Consider the following 19,043-nt stretch of genomic DNA (forward strand, 5'->3'; position numbering starts at 1 on the left):
TCACTCAATAACAATGAGGGGATGTGTGGTCTCAAGAGCGCTGCCTGTGCTTTGAGGGGTCCAGAAAAGGGAGCATTACTTTGACATTCCAACCACATATCATAGATGCAGAAAGAAAATGGGCTCAGTTAAGGTAAAGACTAACCTCTGTCAGGAAAGATACCGGCCTAGGACATGACTACTCACCATAAACTGCTTTTTAGTTTAAAAAGCTTTAATTTCAGACCATCCTTTGTGGTCACTTCAGGTCTCTGCGTTTGCAAGGCCGCCATGCAGGCCTGCCCTGAGCTGGTCAGCTTAGCACGTGGTCCCTTTTCGTCACCAAGGGCGAGAAGGAAGGGAGCAGCAGATCTAGGAGCGGGGCACCCAGCCTCTGCCCCACCCCAGGAAACCACCAAGCCTCCCTCTGGGGGTGAAAAAACCCGCCGATAAAACAAAGGCTCCAGCCGGGGCGGGAAGAGACCTCGAATGCGCGTGCGCCACGGAACGCGCGTGCGCGAGGCGGCCGGTGTCCCAGCCCGCGGGGAGGGGTGGGAAAAGGGAGGAGCCAGCCGGGAGGCCGGCGGCCGCCGTGGGGTGGGGCGCTCACGCGCGCCCACTGGTGGCCGGAGGAGAAGACGCCCGCGGAGGCCTCGCTGTCCGCCCCGCCCCTGGGGAGGCCGCGCTCCCGCTGCTCGCGCCTGCGCCGCCCTCCGTCTCGGGAGCGCGCCCTCCGGCTGGTGCGCGCGCTCGCAGTCTCCGCCACCCACCAGCTCCCACACCGGCAGCAGCACCGCCGCCGCCGCCGCCGCCGCCGCCCACCTTCTGCCGCCGCCACCACAGACACTTGCTCCTCGGCTTTCCTCTGCTGTCCTCGCCCTCTGTCTACAATCAGGTAGGCGCAAGCCTCTAAATTGTGCTTCCCCGTCCGCCCCCTGCGCCCGCATACCGCCGCCTCAGAGATGGGTTTCATGAGGTGGACATTGGTGGGGGGCAACGGTGAGGGCCACTCCCTGTGCTCTCTTCCTTCGGGAGCTAGGTCTGGGGTGGCTTGGAAAGGGACCCATGCAAGGGATGCACACGTGCGTGTAAGCATGTGTGTGTGTGCACAGGTGTGTGCATGTGTGCGCAGGTTGCGCTTGTGTGTGCGGGTGTGTGCATGTGTGTGTGCGGGTGTGTGCCGGGGGTTCCACACGCCCTGCTTCGTGCGGACCCGGGCAGAGGTTGTGCCCACAGGGTGGGGCGCGGATGGCGGTGACCTGGGGGAGGGGGCTGCCATGCTCTCTGGATCGCTGCCTTTTGCCGCAATGGGCGTGTGTCTATATGTGTGTGTGTCGGGGGGGGGGGGTCCAATGACGACCCCCCCGAAACCGAACCTGTAATCCGTTTTCTCTGACTCTGAGGAAGATATGGATCGGGTTCTAGAAGAGATGACTCCCCGCCTGCCCCTCCCTTCACCTCCCCGGCAGCGATTCCAATGGGGCTTTCGCTGCCCCTGATGTAAGGCTGTGGTCCACCCTCTCCCCGTTTTCCTCCTTCAGAAAACCGCTGGGGACATTTGGGGGCTGGGAGTGGAGTCGGGGAGATGGGGAGGGGTCCGGGCGCTGTCACTTTAGTTGCCCTTCCCCCTGCGCGCGCCTGGCGCCGAGGCGCGAGCAGCGCCGTGCCCGGGAGAAGGTGGCGCGCGGATGCCAGTGTCCGAATGGCAGGGGTCACCTGGCCTTGTGCTAGGGAAGGTCTCGGCCGCAGCCGGTCCGGCTCGCCGGGCTCACAGCCTCCCGCCGGCGCGGGGCTGCAGGTGCACCTCGGGGCGGCCCCTTTCTCCGCGCGGCGCCCGCGTCCGGGTGAGCGCGCCCTGCCGGAGGCGCGGTGCCGGCGCGCAGGGCTCGCCCCTCACTGCGGCAGTGGGTGTGGACCCGGGTGGGCGAGAAGGGGGAGGGTAGACGATGCCTCCTCCCACTACCACCCCCTCTCTTTTTCGCCTCCGAACGCGAGGTGCCATCTTTTTACCGCGTGTCACGTCTTTACGGTACCGTGCCAAGCCGGGTGGCTGGGCTTCGGAGGACAAGACGGGGCTGTTACCAAGGAGGGAGGCGGCCATCGGCGCTGAGATCTTGGCGTCTTGCTGCTACGGGGTTGAGCACTGGGACGGCCACCCGGGATCTTCCTGGGGGCTCGCGGCTTTGTTTGTGGGGCGAACGTGTGCAGTGTTGCCAGCCTGCGTTTTTGCCTTTTATTCTATAAGGATGCTGAGCCAAGGTACCCTCTCCCCACCCCACCCCCGTGTTTCGCCCCTTATTTCCGAGCCCTTTGTTAGGTCTCGGGGCTTGCTGGGATCGATGAACTCGAATCGCGGTCACGCGTGGAACGGGCGTGACACTGAGCGGCCCCTCCCGGAGCCCGGCCGCCCGCCAGGGAGCATCCACCGACTGAAGGGGTGGATTCTAGGTCCCCGCGCGCGCTGGGAGGGTGTCCGCGAAGGGACGACGCCCCACCCCATACCTGGAGCATTCCGGTGGCCACGCCCCTCCAGGTGCCCAGAAAGGAGCACCAGCGACCCCCAAGCGGGGGAGGGGGGCGGGGGGGCTCGCCGGCGGGGCACCTCTCCACTTCGTGCCCTGTTGCTTCCCAGGAGGGCAAATGTGAGGAGGGGGCCGGAGGTTTCCTTCGGGGCTGCGAGCCACACCCATTCCCCACCCCCCACCCCAGCCGACTTAGAGGGGGCGCGGAGGGGCGGTTGCCTTGGAAACCACTAGCGTCTAGAGAACGGCCTTTAGGCATAGCCCTGCCCATTCTAAACACAGACCAAGAACCTTGGGGTGCACGAAGCCGAGCCTGGGGGGTGTGCGGGGGACTCTGGAGGGAGGCCCCCAACCCTGAGCCGGTGGCTCTTCCTAAGTGGCTTCCTGCGGCCACAGCCACCAGACAGGCGTCCCGGAGGTATTTGTGGACGAATGCTGTTTTAGAAACGTGCGGGGTTTTCACTTCAGAGCCCGAATTCTCTGCCGCCCTTGAGCCGGGGAATGAGGGGAGGAGGATGGCTACTGACGACCCCTGGCGAGCAAGGCCGAGGCTTGCCCTCTTGTAAGGAGCCGGTCCGCGCGGCTCTCTGGTTAATTCTATTGCTGAAAACTGGAGGCGGGGGGCCGGGGGGGGGGGCCGCTCAGTTCTGCGAAGGAGAACATTTTAGGGGCCAAATCATCGAAGCGTGCCGCGCAGATGGAACCGAGTATCCGGCCAATGGCTCGCGTCGGGGTCTAAGAGTGGTAGAGACTCATGGATGGATCTTGCATCTCTCCCTTCTCCCGCATCCCACCCCGCCCCGAGCGGGGTGTGAGATTCCGGGACCAGACAGACAGCGGTTCTCGGGGCAGACCGCAGGCAGAGGTCCCTTCCTGTCGGTTACCGGAGAGTGTTTTTAGCCCCATGACGGGAACAAAGCACAGTCCACGGGTCCGAGATTTCGTCGATTTTGGAATCTGTTGCCGGTTTGATGGGGCGCTCGGGTTCACAAAGCCTGGGGGCTGTTAAGAGAGGAATCCCGGTGGCGGGGGTCGGGCCATCCCTGGCTCTGCGCCGGAGGATCTGGAGGGAGGCAGCGTCTGCGCCCGCGCTCAGCCGGCCCTGCGTCCCCAGCAGGCGAGGCTATTTTACGTCTCTGAAGACCCCACCTGGCTTCTGGCGCTCAGGAACCTGTAACTCCACACCCGGGTGCTTGGTCCGGGCTGGGAGGGATGTTGGCACCTGGGACAGCGACTGCCAGACCTGCCCTTACAGCCACCTTGAGCTTAGGCTCAGCAGGACGGCTTTGAGTTTTATCTGATCCCAGTCTCTCCAAATAGCTCATCCTACAACAGAACGAGAAATGCCTTTCCTCCCATCATTAATTAAGGTATTCTTTTACTTGTAAAATCTTTATTGTTGAAAGTATTACAAATGACCCCCTTTCCCGCCCCCCCCCCCATTGACCCCTTCTACTCTGTACCCACCCCCCTCCCCAGGGTATTCTTTTATTTTTTATGATGCTGCTTACCTTTATCCATTCCCCATCTCCAAACCCTTCCTCTGAATGAATAAATAAATTAACCACACACACCCCTCCACTCCCAGCGCCCACTCTGAGTGACTCTTGAAGCTAATCAGTTCCTTCACCGGCCTTTGCTTCTGTAACAGGTTTACTGCAGTAACCTGGCCTGACCCTTTGGGGTTAGCCTTTGGACAATTTGGGGAGGGGATTGTTGGCTTTGCTGCTGTTGTTGGTTTTGGATGAGTGACAGTCTATAACTGTGAGTCCCTAACCTGGTCTGCAGATGCCCATCACGGAAGGGCGTGGCTTTTAAGTGGCTTCTAGTATCAGGCACCAATCCCCTGAGAGGAACAAAAGAAATGGATTAGTCCCACAAATTGCAAGCAGAAAACACAGAATCCATTTCCTTGAGGAAGGGTCAGATTTATTCCTTTCGGAAAAGGGCCCCTTTTATTGAACATGCTCTTTGGCCCACATGCCTTTTGAGGTCAGTGCCAGCCTGCAGACGTAATAGGATTGTGGTGCCCTTTGTTTAGCCTGAAATTTTCTTCTGCGCCTTTAACATCAGTTTATGAAGCTCATTTGTTGAAAATTTTAGAAATAGTGTTTTATTCCACCTTCCCTCAGCATTTGTCTATGATTTGAGTGGCTCCCAGTTTTCTAAGTGAAATTGTGATAGTTTTCCAACTAGGCTGTGCCTTCTATTTAATTAGTATCTTCCTTATTCCCACTTTGAAAAAGAATTACTCGAAGGCAAATTAAAACACCTTTAGGGGCTTAATGCAGTGCTGGACATACAATAGGTATTTTGGCCCATACTCATTCAACAAACAAATTGACAAAATGGGAAAATGCAGGTCAATAGGTGGAGAAGAAAAAGCAGAATGGGAGGTGAGTTTTACTCAAGGTCATGGCATCAGGATGGTTTTGGGGACAGATCCAATCCAGTTTGTCCCTCACTCTGTAACCAAATGATACTCGAAAAGCTGCCTGTGCCGCTCTGTGCACCTTCACACCCTCCCTCTCTGCCTTCCCCAAACCTTTGGCCTTCTCGCAGCAGCACTTGCTGTTTATGGCCCCACAGCCTGGTCCTCTCTGGCCACTTCACCCCAGGGGAAGGAGGACCCTGCCCTGCCACCTTTGGAGCTGCAGGAGGTCCGGTGGGACAGAGGTGGGAAACCCCATTTGCCTCTGTTCCTTCTACTCCCCCCCCCCCACTTCTTCATCTTCCCACTTCAGAGACCCCCAACCCCTCCCTGAAACATCCACCTGACAGACAACTTCTAACTTGCCACCCTAGGTGCTACCCTAGCGACTTGGAGCTGGCTTAGGGAGGGGGCACCTCAATTGGGGGGCTGCAGCTGGGAGACAAACCCTCTCACATTGCAAAGGTGTTGCTGCCCAAGAATTATTTTCCTGTCTCCAGGTGCCATACTCCTGCCACCTCCTCCAGCTTCCTTTCCTGCACAGATGACCCCCATCTGAGAGTGGGAGGCAGTGTAAGGCCAGCCCAGGATGGTTTTTGAGCTTTGGGGGTTCTTTGATTAGGAAACATCCTTTAAATATGCAGCTAGACTCGGCAACCACAAAATGCAAACTTGAATGACTTCCAGGTGGATTATCTTACTTTTTTCTCTTTGTTGCTATTTCAGCAGGCTCTGAGTGTGCCCCAATCAGGAGCACTATAGCATTAACCCCCAGAAGTGTCTTTTGTGCTTCAGCTACGCAGGTAGATGTGTGGGTGCTTTGAGGGCAGATGGTGGTTTTTCCTGGATACCCAGTGCAGGGAAATGTCCTGCAAATGTAGAGAGACATTAGGTTTGGCCTAGTGGACTCAGAACAGACCTCCTGAGTGGAAATCATGGCTCCTTGCGTCACTGTGGGACCGAAGCCATGTTGTTTAGCCTTTGGGGTTTTTGGAGTTTTTCATTGTCTGTAACTTGGGGTTCAGTAGTACCTCTCCCAAGGGGGATGCAGTGCTTAGCCCAGGGCCTGGTACTTAGTAACTGCTTAGTAAATGGCCTTTTGGGCAGCCACCACTGGATCAATACTGGTGATTGGATAAGTGTACAAAGTTGTCTACTGATCCCTAGTGATGGAATAAATTGTATCAGATAAATCCTTACACGGCATAGTGATCAGGATGGAAAAAGCGGGCCGCTGCCCAGCTCCCCTGGAACCAGGCATTGTTGTTTGGGTGGAAGTGGACCCCCCAAAAATCGCACACGCCCATGTTTAAATGTACACACAGGCCCTTGCCACAGGCGAGCAGAGTGACGTATCATCTGTTGTCCCTGCTTCTGTCCTCTTCCTTCCTGAAATCCGCTCCATGCCAGGAATAGACTGTGTACTCTCCACGCCAGCCAGAGCCGAACCGCCTCCCTCCACCCTCCTGGGATTGGAGACCTGGTTCAGCATCTCGAGTTTAGAGATCTTACTAACTTACTCATTGACTACCAAGCGAGCACTGAGGGGGGTTGAGAAATAATGGAAATAACAAAAGGCAGTGGAGGAGAGATTTCTACAAATGAAATGCTTAGAATGTTGAAGTCAGTAAACTGGCAAACATGCTTCACGGTGGGCAGTTCAGAGTAAGTAGAAAATGTTAAATAAAGCAAACTCTAGCCCTAGGCAGTTTGGCTCAGTGGATAGAGCGTCAGCTTGCAGACTGAAGGGTCCCGCATTCATTCTGGTTAAGGGCACATACGTAGGTTGCAGGCTCGATCCCTGGCCCTGGTCAAGGTGTTTCTCTCACATCAATGTTTCTCTCTCTGTCTCTCCCCCTCCCTTCCACTCTCTCTAAAAATCAATGAAAAAATATCCTTGGGTGAAGATTAACAACAACAACAACAAAAAAGCAAGAAAAGAAAGCAAACTCTACAGAGAACTTCAAGTATTTGATAAGCACAGTCATATCTGATTAATCAGTTCAGCTTAAGCAGCCTTCTTACCATGAAATGAAGACTGAGAGTCATAATACATCAGTTTTTAAAAAGTCATTAAAGCAGAAAATCATAAAAAGGATACATATATATTTCAAACATGTTACTTTAACTTAAACTGGATGGAAGAACATTTATCCCCGTCTTTTTTTATTTTTTCATTTAAATTCTTTATTGTTTAAAGTCTCCTTTTTCCCCCATTGACCTCTCCCCATATCCCCCTGTTTTTTGATATAGGGCCAAGCCTTCTCTTGGTGTGTGGTCAGCTGGTTGAAATTCCGAGTGTGTGTGTGTGTGTTTTGCCTAAGACATACTCATAGTGCATTGCATAGGACTGCCGATTTAACTTTCTTGGAAAAAGGAGTTACGCTGAGGAGTAATCTAGAATCCCTCTAGAGTTTACTATTATTTTATGGCTGTTATCCCATTTGACAGTAAAAACAAAATAATGATTTTGAGAATTCACCTTTTGTTTAATACTTGTGCTTCATCAGCTTGCACCTTACTTAAGGTCTATGATCATTGTAACTATGATGGACCTAGAAGGCTGGCTGTGATAGGAGGAGACTGGCTGTGGAGGTCAGGCCCTGTGGATCCAGCCTTACATATTCACTTCTGCTTCTTACCTGGTATCAGTTAGGAGACAGCCTAGTGTGAAGACCGCATGGCGCCCTTTTCCTGTCTTCCAGGACTAGCACAGCACTTTGAATTCATTCACATAGAATCCCAACTTAAGGGGCATTGCAAAATTTCCACTGAAGACTCAAAATAAATTAAATTCCCTTAGAACATTAACTCCCCGAAGTAAAGGAGTTTTAGGTTAAGGTCTAACACTTAAAAAACACAAAACTGTTTAAGCTCATCGAGTTAGAATTAATCTGAAGCCATTGATGATGATGTTTCATTCATGGCCCTTCTGTGATCTTGTCCACTCCACTGCCAAATCAGGCATCAAAGAGAATAGGAACAGAATTATCTCTGGTTCCAGCTGTTAGTTTTCCTTACGGCCTATGGCTGTTTCCTGGTTTCCCAGGAAGGCTGGGTGATGTTGTCTTGAGACCTAAGTCTGAAGCTGTGCTACAGAAAGTCCAGGGATATACTTTCATCCTTGTGTCCTCCTCCCCTGGACACCAGGGATACTAAAGGAGCCTTGAGTCCATAAACACCTGTCATGTGTTATACAGCCAAGAAGGAGTGCTGGGAAGGAGGGAGCAACTCATGGAACCATGGAACCGTGCTCCTCCCCAGCATAAAGCCAGCTCTTTTCCCTGAATTAGAACCGTTGTTCTAAATTTTGTGTTAACAGAATTGTCTTGAATCAAAGCCAATTCCGACATTATTTATAGGTCATTTCAGAGATGCTTATTTTTAATTGTTCTTAATTCGACAGTGACACCAAACCATGGTCTTACCTCACCCCTGTCCCATGGCCTCCCCCTCAAAAAGAGGTTTATTTGATAATTAATCGTCTAAAGCCAAAAGTTTGCCCTCGCCTGTTTGGCTTAGTGGATAAAGCATCAACCTGTGTACCAAAGGGTCTTGGGTTCGATTTTGGTCAATGGCACATATCTCGGTTGCAGGCTCCTCCCAGGCCTAGGCCCTGGTCCGGGTGCGTGCAGGAGGCAACCAATTGATGTGTTTCTGTCACATTGATATTTCTCTCTGTCTTTCCCTCTCTCTTCCACTCTCTCTAAAAATCCATGGAAAATATCCTCAGGTGAGGATTAACAAACAAACAACAAAACAAAAAAAACAGAAAAAAAATTAAAGCCAAATGCTCAAATGCCCAAGAGAAGGTTACAGTTTAAAGAATCTCTTTGGTTTAAAATATATATGCGTATAAATATTACAATTACATATCATATATATTTATAAGAATATAAATATATATTTACGTGTGAATATTCATTACCTCATATTTGTTGTATATCTGGATTTTTTATATTGGATGGAGCTGAAAACCTGAACAGCTTTCAACTTCAGTATTGGTAATGCATCAGAACTTAAATCAACATGTAAATAAACCAAGCCAGGGTTATATATGCAAATAAAACAGTAGTATATAATCTGCTACGATGGGGCACAGTAACAGTTGTGGTGTAGATTCATATGAACCTGTCCCTCTCAAAGCTGCCCACTGCGGAGCATCACCAGAGTAGCTTGGGAGAGTCACGAGCCCTTCTGCCACCCACTTTCTGTCTTGTCTCTTCCCAAATACCAGGGACATTTTACCCTGGCCCCAACTTGCCACCAAGCAGATTCTGCCTGGGCCGTCATCATGAGGCCAGCTTAGACACGAAGGATTTCACAGAACATCCCTAAATCCACTCGAATAATGGACTGATTACGCACAAACGCACCTGAACCTTCTTTAAACCTATTTAATCTTTTCCCTGGGGTTAATCCTGTGGGGATAGTGTGCCTCCTGGGCGCCTCTCCACTGGGTTCACGTCTTCCTCTTCAGGCTCCAAACCCCCTCCCTTCTTAGCAGACACAGGAAGGGATGGCTGCACTCTGTTCCCTGCAGTGTTAATAGAAATGGAATAAATTGACACAAATACCCTTCAGTGTCACTAAAGTGCTATAAATAATTATAAACCAGTGTTTGATGTCTGATGGGAAATACAGGGGAAATTTTTTTTTTTTGGACTGGTAGAATTCATGTTATAAGTTGGCAATCTGGGCCAAGTTAAAAAAAAATATTTTGTAGGATCTTATCATTTATTGCCAGCAAGACTGAATTCCAGAATTTGGCCAACCCCTCATGTTGTGGGCTTCTGCTATCACTGCTGCTTGGGCTTGCCACTCCTTGAATTTAATCGCCACCTTACCTTCCTATTTACCAACTAAGAGGCTTGTGGCAGGGATTAAAATTTCCTGATGTAGTGTTGTATGTCAATTACACCTCAATAGAAACAAATTCTCCTATTAAAGGGCAAAATATAAGATTTCCTGTGCCTCCATTTTTCCATTTGCAAAACAAGGATTATGCAAGCTCCCCACTCCCCCGCCCACCCCCACCCCCTCCTCAGAATAGCCGATAATGTGGTCTCACGGGATAGTCACAGAACTGAAATAAAATAGTCTGAGAATTCCTTTGGGCTTCTCAGAAGACAATTGCCACACAGAGGGGTCTGCCTCCTGGGGGCCACAGTCAGGTGCCTGATCTGAAGTCTCTCATGGGCTGAGTGGAGCCTGACGTCTGATATAGTGCAGCTGCCACTACCTCCCTCCCTTAGCACCAGCCAGATGGTGCCGACCGGGCCCCAAGGGTGAGCCCCTGTCAGCAGGGCCCAGGCCGGGGATGGATGAACAGACAGCCTGGTCCACCCTGTACTGGCCTGGTCTGTCCCCTTTTTTGGGAAAGGAGACCCAAAGCCAGGGTGAAGGACAGGGTCGAGGGTGCCCTTAATGTCACCTTAAGGGACAGCCAGCCCCTGCCAATGCCGACTTCTTCAGAAAGGGGCTGGGACTTCCTTGGCTGGCGTGAATTTCCTGGGAGCCTTTCTGTTTTCTCAGCAAGGGCGGGGTTCAGTTTCCTCCTAATCAGACTGGGACTTGGTGAAGCATCTCATCTTCTCATTATGCCCAGGGGGGCAGCCTCTTCCTGCCACTCAGTGTTTAGCACGTGACGGGAATCGATTAAGGCAAGGGTGATTAAATTAAAGGCCGGATTTGACTTTGATGGTATAATAAATACTCCGATGGCTGGTGGTGAGAGACAAGGTGAAGGCTCATTCATCGAACCGCTTGCACTTGGAATCTGAATTGAGCCGGAGCTGGGCTGCAGTCGCTCACCTCTGCCCTGTGCCTGGAGGGTACCTCGTGAACATGGATGGTGGGAAGTGTTTCAGGGCATGTGGGTCGCCCCATCCTGACAACAGCTGCTCTACTCCTGGCTGCCTTGAGCAACATTCCTGGGCGTGTATGGGCCCCACATCATCAACCCCCTCCCCCCCCACCACCACCTTGTTATCCTACTCTCCCCAAAGCTGCCCTCATTATACCCTTGTCCCTTCCACTTTGGTCACTGAAACCTGCCATCTTCCCGTCCCCATGTGGCAGATCTTGGAGTCTCAAACTCTTCTTCTCCACCTACACCTTAGAACAGCCTTAACCATCAGTTCCTTCCTCCTAGACATGGCCCTTTCCTTTCCATCCTCGCCAGTTCTAAAAGGAACATGGGCCTTATTATGTCACCCTCAATGATTATGGAAACAATAATGAATTGTTCCTAATTTCAATTCCAAAATTCACATCCAGTCCACTTTGCAGACCATTGCCAAATTGTTTGCCCCAGAGTGGCTGTGTCATGTGCCCTTCCCCGTCCAAGCCCTGTCCTTGACTCGGGGGTGTCTGCCCCTTGCTAAGTTAAGCCAAGACCCACCCTGCACTGCCCACCCAGGTCCCCATGCCTGGACTCAGACTCCCTGCCCAGTCAGTCCTAATGGTCCAGTCCCACTGCTGGCCAGCCTGCCTCTTGGCCCCTTCATAGACATCATGCTCTCTCTTCCCCTTCCCCTTTTTAAATCACCTTGACCTTCCTCAGTCTCTGTCCTGCCTAAAGCAGTTGTTACAGTCAACAAGATCTGGAGGCCTCTCCGCTTTTCATCTCTTACCAGTCATCAGCACCGCAGGGGTTAAGGCTTAATTAGTTTCCTTCTTGCCGTGAGTGCAGAGCTCAACTCCCCACTGGCTCTAGGTCCTTTGAGGGCAAGGCTGTGTCTTATATGGCTTTCCTGCTCCCGAGTGTCTTGCCTGTCACAGAGCTGGGCTCCTATGAAACTCAAAATAACTACTCTCAATTCATGCAGTTGGATGCTAATAAAGCAAATAGGCTGATATTAAATGAGTTTTACCTGTTTAAATAAAGCAATCCCTCCACCTATGAGTACATGGTTCTATTTCTTGCTCTATATGCTTGAAAATAATAAAAATCACATTTCCTTCAAAATAGTCTATAGTTGTTGCTTTGCCCTACTTCAGACCAACTCACACCCCCTGTTGGTCCAAATTAGTTTTGCTGTATGAAGATGCTGATAATAATGGTAGTAGCAGTTGCATTTCTTTTACTAAAAACATGGTCTCATGTCACCCTCACTCCCCCACAGGCAGGGATTCTCATCCTCCTTGTGCAGAGGAGCAAACTGAGACCCAGAGCTGTCACAGCTGTGGAGGGAGCCAGACGGCACCTCACTCAGCCCAGGACCTCACCTTGCTGCCTGTGCGTCCTCAGAGCCTCCTCTCAGGCCCCGCCCTCCACGCCAGTGCCAGCAGACAGACATATCCTAGTGCCAATGACCATGGGGGCCATGCCCTCCAGCCCCTGTGAATGGGTCACATGTAACCTGAGCCTGGAGAAAGTATTTTAAACCGAAAGCTAGCCTCTAAACTGGGCCACTAAATTTGGTTCTGTCGCCGGTGACGACAGAACCAAATTTAGTGTCGTGGGCTGGTCCACACTTATCAAATCAGAGAAGCTCATTTTCTTCCAGCCCTGACAAAGCATGAATAATGTTCACACCCCCTGCACCTCCATGAAGGGGTACATGTGACTGACCAAGGCTGGAAAGTGTGGCTGAGAGGAGCCCAGTACACAAACTCAGGGATGACATTCAGGTTCCCAGGCAGTGTCCACAGGGAGAAATTTCATTCAAAGAGGATGGTTTCCTTGGGCCAGGCAGACAGAGCAAGCACCTGTTGTTAGGAAAAAGGGTCACAGCTAAGCAGGTGGGGGCTGAGCCTGCATCACCCAGCCTCCTGGGTTACTGCCTCACCTCCCCCCCACAACCCCGCCCTTACTCAACCGTCCACTTTATTTCCCTCCTGTCTGCACCAGCACGGGCCACACTGTGGGACCAGGAAAATGGGCAGTGGTGGTGAAGAGAGGCAGGAAGGGCAGACCTGGCTAAGTAGCACATCTTGTAGTACAAGTCATTTTTCCGTAATTAAAAGCTAAAATGGTTGCTAGAATTTAGAGATACTAAATTAATTGGGTTTCTCTCTAAGCTACTAGTTTTAAAGCAAATCCATTAAAATGTTCTGCTTTCACATTACAAACACCCATTATGTTGTGTTTAATTTCCACAGTTTGTCTGATCCCACTTTTGGGGGCTTCCCCAGGGAACCAGGCTCCCCAACACATTCATCAGTTGGGCGATGTTTTATTCACCTGTGTATCCTCAGTGCCTGGCACAGCACATGGCACAGAATACACATTCAGTAATTGTTTGGTGAATGCATGAATGGATGAGTGGATTCAATACTGATTAAAAATTAAGGACTTTCCTAAAGAGACCTGGGAACAGAAAGGAAAACAGGTACATTGTATACTTGCTCATCCTTCTACTTTCTTGGAGGGTGGACAGTTACAGGTCTGCATTTGGAGTTTGGAGTGCTAATCATGGAAATACATGCACTATTTGCCATAACCTTTTAAACAAGTTAAATCTTCAGTCTAATCCAAGCCTTTAGATTCTGAAAACCAGAATGACACCATATACCATGAGCCCTCCTTCAAAGACAAAAGACCTTGGCCTGGCCAGTGTGACTCAGTGGTTGAGCATCAAACTCTGAACCAGGAGGTTGCTGTTTGATTCCCAGTCAGGGCACATGCCTGGGTTGCGGGCTTGATCCCCAGCACGGGGCATGCAGGAGGCAGCCGATCAATGATTCTTTCTCACCATTGATGTTTCTATCCCTCTCTCCCTCTCCCTTCCTCTCTGAAATCAATAAAAAAATATGTTTTTAAAAAAGAAAAGAAACAAGACCTTGATGAGCAGGGTTGGGTCTGTGGTCTGGTCCCCACGTTCATGTCAGGAAGGATGGTGAGGAGTTGAAGGCAAACCACTTATGTCCCCATCAGCTCAACCTAGGGAGGGCTGTCAGATGTAGCAAATTAAAACACAGGATGCCAATCGATGTGTCTCTCTCACATCAATGCTTCTCTCTCTTTCCCTCTCCCACCCCCTTCCTCCCTTCCACTGTCTCTAAAAACAAATCAATGAAAAAAAATATCCTCAAGTGAGGACTAACAAAAAACATAGAAACAAGCAAACAAACAAAAAAGCATGGGATGCCTAGTTAAATTTGGATTTCAGATGAGCAACAGATATTTTTTAGTGCAAGTGTATTAGTGCTACCTAATGTTCCCCAAAGATATCAGATATCAAAGATAACCCCAGAACCTGTGCATGTGACCTTATTTGGGGAAAATTCTTTGCCAATGTGATTAAATCAAGGACCTTCAGATGGAGATTGTCCTGTATGATCTGGATGGACCCTAAATGCAATCACCTGTGTCCTTAGGGGAGCAAGGCAGAGAGATTAAAAACACAGAAGAGGTGTCCTCATAAAAAGAGGAAATTTGGAGGTGGACACACACACAGGAAGAACACCACGTGAAGATAAAGGCAGAGACCAGGGTCATGCTGCCATAAGCCAAGGACACCACAGATTGCCAGCAAACCGCTAGAACTAGTCAAGAGGCATGGAACAGCTTTTCTCTCATGGCACTCAGGAGGAAAGCAACCCTGCTGACAATTTGATCTTGGACTCTAGCCTCCAGAACCGTGAGACAATAAATGTCCATTGTGTGAGCCACCAGAAATCCTATATAATAAAAGGTTAATATGCAAATAAAGTGAACAACGGAACAACCGGTCACTATGATGCCCACTGAGCATCAGGAGGCAGATGCTCAATGCAGGAGCTGCCCCCTGGTAGTCAGCACGCTCCCACAGAGGGAGCGCCGCTCAGCCAGAAGCTGGGCTCACTGCTGGTGAGTGCAGCAGCAGTGGCAGGAGCCTCTCCCGCCTCTGTGGCAGCGCTAAGGATGTCTGACTGATGGCTTAGAGGAGCCAAGGGCATCCCCAAGGGCTCCTGGACTGCGAGAGGGTGCAGGCTGGGCTGAGGGACCCCCACCCCGAGTGCATGAATTTCATGCACTGGGCCTCTAATAATAAGTAAAAGTAGAAGCACAGCAGAGAAGATGGTGTGAGGACAGAGACAGATGGACATTGGTGAGAAGTAGATGCTGACAGCCACCAGAAGTCGGAAGAGACAAGCACAGGATTTTCTCCTAGAGCTTCCAGAGAGTGTGCAGCCCTGCCAACACCTTGATTTTGGCCCAGTAATTCTGATTTCAGACTTCTGGCCTCCAGAACTATGAGGAAATAAATATCTGTTGTCCTAAGCCACTCAGTTTGTGGTAATTTATTACAGCAGCCACAGGAAACTAATACAATAAGTATGAGCCATGCCATCTTTGGGACATACTTAACTAAAAAAAAAAATTATTTGTTGTTTATCTCAAATTCAAATTTAACTGGACATCCTGTATTTTTTCTGGCCACCCTAATTCCCAGGGCCAAAGAAAGGGCTTTTGAAATGCGCAAGAAAGCTGGTGTAGGCTGTCAGAAAGTAGCCTTCTGTAAGCTAGGAGTCTTTGTAAGCACAGCCAACTGAACCAATTTGAACTTTAATAACTACCCTCTGAACAAAAAGGGGGGCAATTAGGCAGGTGTTAATGATTTATTCTTTCAACAGTCATTTGAGCACTTCCTATGAAACGAGCTCTGGGTAAGGGTGGAGGGGTTAGGCATGAATCTGGTACATCTAGGCTGAGCCACAAGCCATGCCAGATACAGCGCGTGAGATACTGCCCTTCACAGAGCTCCACTGGTTCTGCGGTGCATTTCTGACACCTGAGCCGCCCCTGGGCTCTCGCACCCTTTCACTGGGGGATGGTGGGGCCCACACCGCAGAGCAGCCTGGTCATTCCTGGTTGCTGAATGCAAGGACTTTGCAGCAGACCTGAAATGGAGCGAGAGGCAGATGTGGCAGAACGTGCTGGCTCTGGATTCCCAGGAAGTAGATGCAAAATGCCTCTCTCATTCCTATCAAATGACACTCTACAATGAGTGGGACAAAGGGGCAAATGTTAAAGACAAGCATGGCCCCTTTTCCCCAGCAAAAAGGGCTGTCCGGCCCAGGCTGGGACACCAGTCTTCCTGCAGAGGGTTCCTCTCACTTGGGGCTCCATGAAACCTGGACAGTCCCTGGACCCTCAGACTTTTCATGATGCTCACGAATGTGCAGTGTTAGAGCTTTAAGGGGACTTGGGTCACCCAGAACAGACAGGGGGGGGTCCTAAGACAGCCCAGAATTGTTCCAGATACTTTACCAAAATACCCATCCCTGGGAAAAGAGAAAAACAGGTAGTTTACTGGGGAAAGGGGTTAGGGGGTGGCTAAACATGAAAAGACACTTGACCTCACGCATAATTAAAGGACTGCTGATAAAACCAGTGAGAGGCCACTATTGGTAAATCAGATGGCACGGGTCCAGACGGGTAATAACCTGCAGCTGGGCTAGGTGGGTAGGGGCAGGAGACAGCATTTTTATTCTATACTATTATCTACTTAATTTTTTTTTTTACCATATATATATTGCCTTTGGGAAATAAAAAATAAATTCATATATATGCTCAGGCCCCAGCTCACTTGAAAAGGATTGAAATATCTGGAAGAAAGCTCTTTCAAAGTCTCCCCAGGTGATGCAGGTGTGCCTGTCACCCCCCAGTGAGAAGCTGTGACCTAGCCTCACCCTCTCATTTCACAGAGGGACCACAGGGCTGTTGCTAGGCCTTTGTGGGCCAGCCTGGGCACTTCACCAGCTTAGACAAAGGAAAAGTCCAGGTGAGCTGCAGGAATAGAACTCACAGGAGCTCACACACACGGTGTGTGGAGCATAAACACAGTACGTAATGGAGTACAAGGCACCTTTGGGAGTGCTCCCGTGGAAGTAGAAGGGGATGGGGTAGGAGACCAAGGGGAGAAAAGCTTCTGTGATTTTTTAAAAATATATTTTTATTGATTTTAGAGAGAGGAAGGCAGAGGGAGAGAGAGATAGAAACATCAATGATGCAAGAAAATCATTGCTTGGCTGCCTCCTGCACACCTCACATGGGGGTTGAGCCTGCAACCTGGGCATGTGCCCGGAGGGGAATTGAACCGTGACCTCCAGGTTCATAAGTCAACGCTCAACCACTGAACCACACTGACCAGGTGCTCTGTGTTATTTAGTGTCTGACCCTTGTCGGGCTTTGTGACAACCCTGACTAGCCCCATGAGCCACCCTGGTCCCCAGAGTGCCTGATAACCTGCATTCCAAGTGAGAACCCCGTGGGCAAGTTCCCTGAGGCCAGGCGAGGTGACGATTTTAATGCCCAATTCTTTTATATAAAAAACAACCTTGACAGTAGTTTTTCTCTTAGTGCCTTCACACAAATGACTTCATTTCATCCTCCAGCCACTCCAGGCCAGGGGGTGGCACTTCCTGTTTGGAAGGGGAAGACAGAGAAGCTACCATTCCAGAATCTGGGCCCCTCCGCAGTGGGGACAGGGGTGAGGCGCTTTCTGGTACCACACCTGTCTCTTCTGGGGTAACTTCCATGGCGCAGATTCCACACCCTGCTCCACAGGCCTTTCCAGAGCGCCTGCAGAACCCCCCACAGGCCTTCAAGGACGAAGAGCACAGCCGCAAGACCCTGCTCTATGGGACGCTACCCACACCCAGAGGAGCAACAAGACACTTCTAGTCTTCCCTTTCAGATACAGGAGCTTCCAGCCAATCCTCCAAGGGCCTTGGCTCAGTTTCAGTTATTGGGCTGTCCCGTGGGCGCCCTCCAGAGGGGCTGGCAGGCACAGCATGGCAAGAGTGTAGGCTTCCTGACCCATGGCCTGAGTGTCTCCACTGTTCCTTCGTCAAGGGCCACTCTGCTTGGCCTGTAGGACTCAGAACTCCCAGAACCATGGATGTGGAAGAACCCCCAGAGGCCAACCTGGCCCCACCCCTTCCCAAACCTCCTCTTCTGCCTTCCTTACAGAGCCACACCAATTTCTTTGTGATGGCCAGTCTCAGCCTCAGCAACCCTCTAACAAGGGGGCTGGGAGGGAAGAGAAAGGTGGGACCAGTAGAGAAAGATGTAAGTGTTGGGAACAGCCCCCAAACATGTGACATCCTTAGAATGAGTCACCCACTTTCCCTTCAACCGCCTTTTCTCCTCTAGGAAGGACACTCCCCACCCCCTCTCCTCACACCTCCCCTGCTTTCTGAGGTTATACTGAGAAGAATCCACAGAGGTGCCAGCAGAAGGTGTTAATGTGAACAGATGCCAGGGCCACTTGAGGAATGAGGTAACAGCCCAGAGAGGCAAAGTGACCTCCCCAGAGTCACACAGCAAGTTCATGGCAAAGCTGGGCCAGCACAGGTCTCCTCCTCCACACACAGACCCCCTCCTGGGACCACTTTCTCTTCATTTCTTGGGATCTCACATACTGGTCCTTCCTGGCAGGCCTCCCTGCAGTGGCTGGAGGGGGACCTCAGACCCACCTGGCAAGGGGCCAACCTGAGGTGGAGGGAAGGAATCCAGAGCACAGGGTTGGGGAGAGCCTGGCCTTAGCAGGTCCCCAAGAGCTGCCGCCAGGAGAGGTGCACAGAGCACACTCTGGCCAGAACAGAACAGTGCTGACGTGGGTCATCCGAGCCAAGCACTTTGACCTCCGGGGGTGTGGGCATTTGCTTCTTCCTTCCTAAAACTCCCAAATCTCAGTAACGACAGAAATCAAATGAAATGGTCAAATCACATTGGTTATGTTTCCAGCGTTCCCTCCACCTCTCCCACCACTCAGGAAGCTCGCTTAGCTGTTCTTTTCCCGTCTGCTTCTGTCCTCTCCCCTCCTGACTCCTTCCTGTCAGCATTTAGGAGGTTTAAGTGATTCCCGCTTTAAAGCAAAATACATGCCCGCTCTGGCCAACCGCCTTAGTGCTCTCCTCCTCCTCCCAGCCCGATGTGTTGTTGTTGTTTTAATACAGTGTTCATTATTTCAGAGAGGAAGGGAGAGGGGGAGAGATGGAAACATCAGTGATGAGAGAGAGTCATTGATCGGCTGCCTCCTGCACGCCCCACACTGAGGAGCAAGCCCGCAACCCAGGCATGTGGCCAGACCAGGAATCGAACCGTGACCTCCTGGTTCAGAGGTTGATGCTCAAGCCAAGCTGGCCAGGCCTGATGTGTATTAAAGTGTTGTCAA

At 51.0% G+C, this 19,043-nt stretch overlaps 1 protein-coding gene across 9 annotated transcripts in view; it reads left to right on the plus strand.

Moving 5' to 3' along the window:
* The first annotated feature begins 694 nt into the window (after positions 1-694).
* Positions 695-19,043, plus strand: part of MAPT (microtubule associated protein tau) — an 80,586-nt gene continuing 62,237 nt past the window's right edge. For 3 of the 9 annotated variants that reach the window (XM_081109048.1, XM_081109049.1, XM_081109052.1), the window contains exon 1: positions 719-874. The gene's annotated coding sequence lies outside the window, so the exon portion shown is untranslated. Of the gene's footprint in view, positions 875-1,845; positions 2,239-19,043 lie in introns of those variants that run through there. The other 6 variants (XM_081109045.1, XM_081109047.1, XM_081109053.1 and 3 more) reach the window with 5 other exon arrangements.

This window comes from Myotis nattereri, assembly GCF_964212035.1.
Source record: "Myotis nattereri genome assembly, chromosome: 16".
NCBI lineage: Eukaryota > Metazoa > Chordata > Mammalia > Chiroptera > Vespertilionidae > Myotis > Myotis nattereri.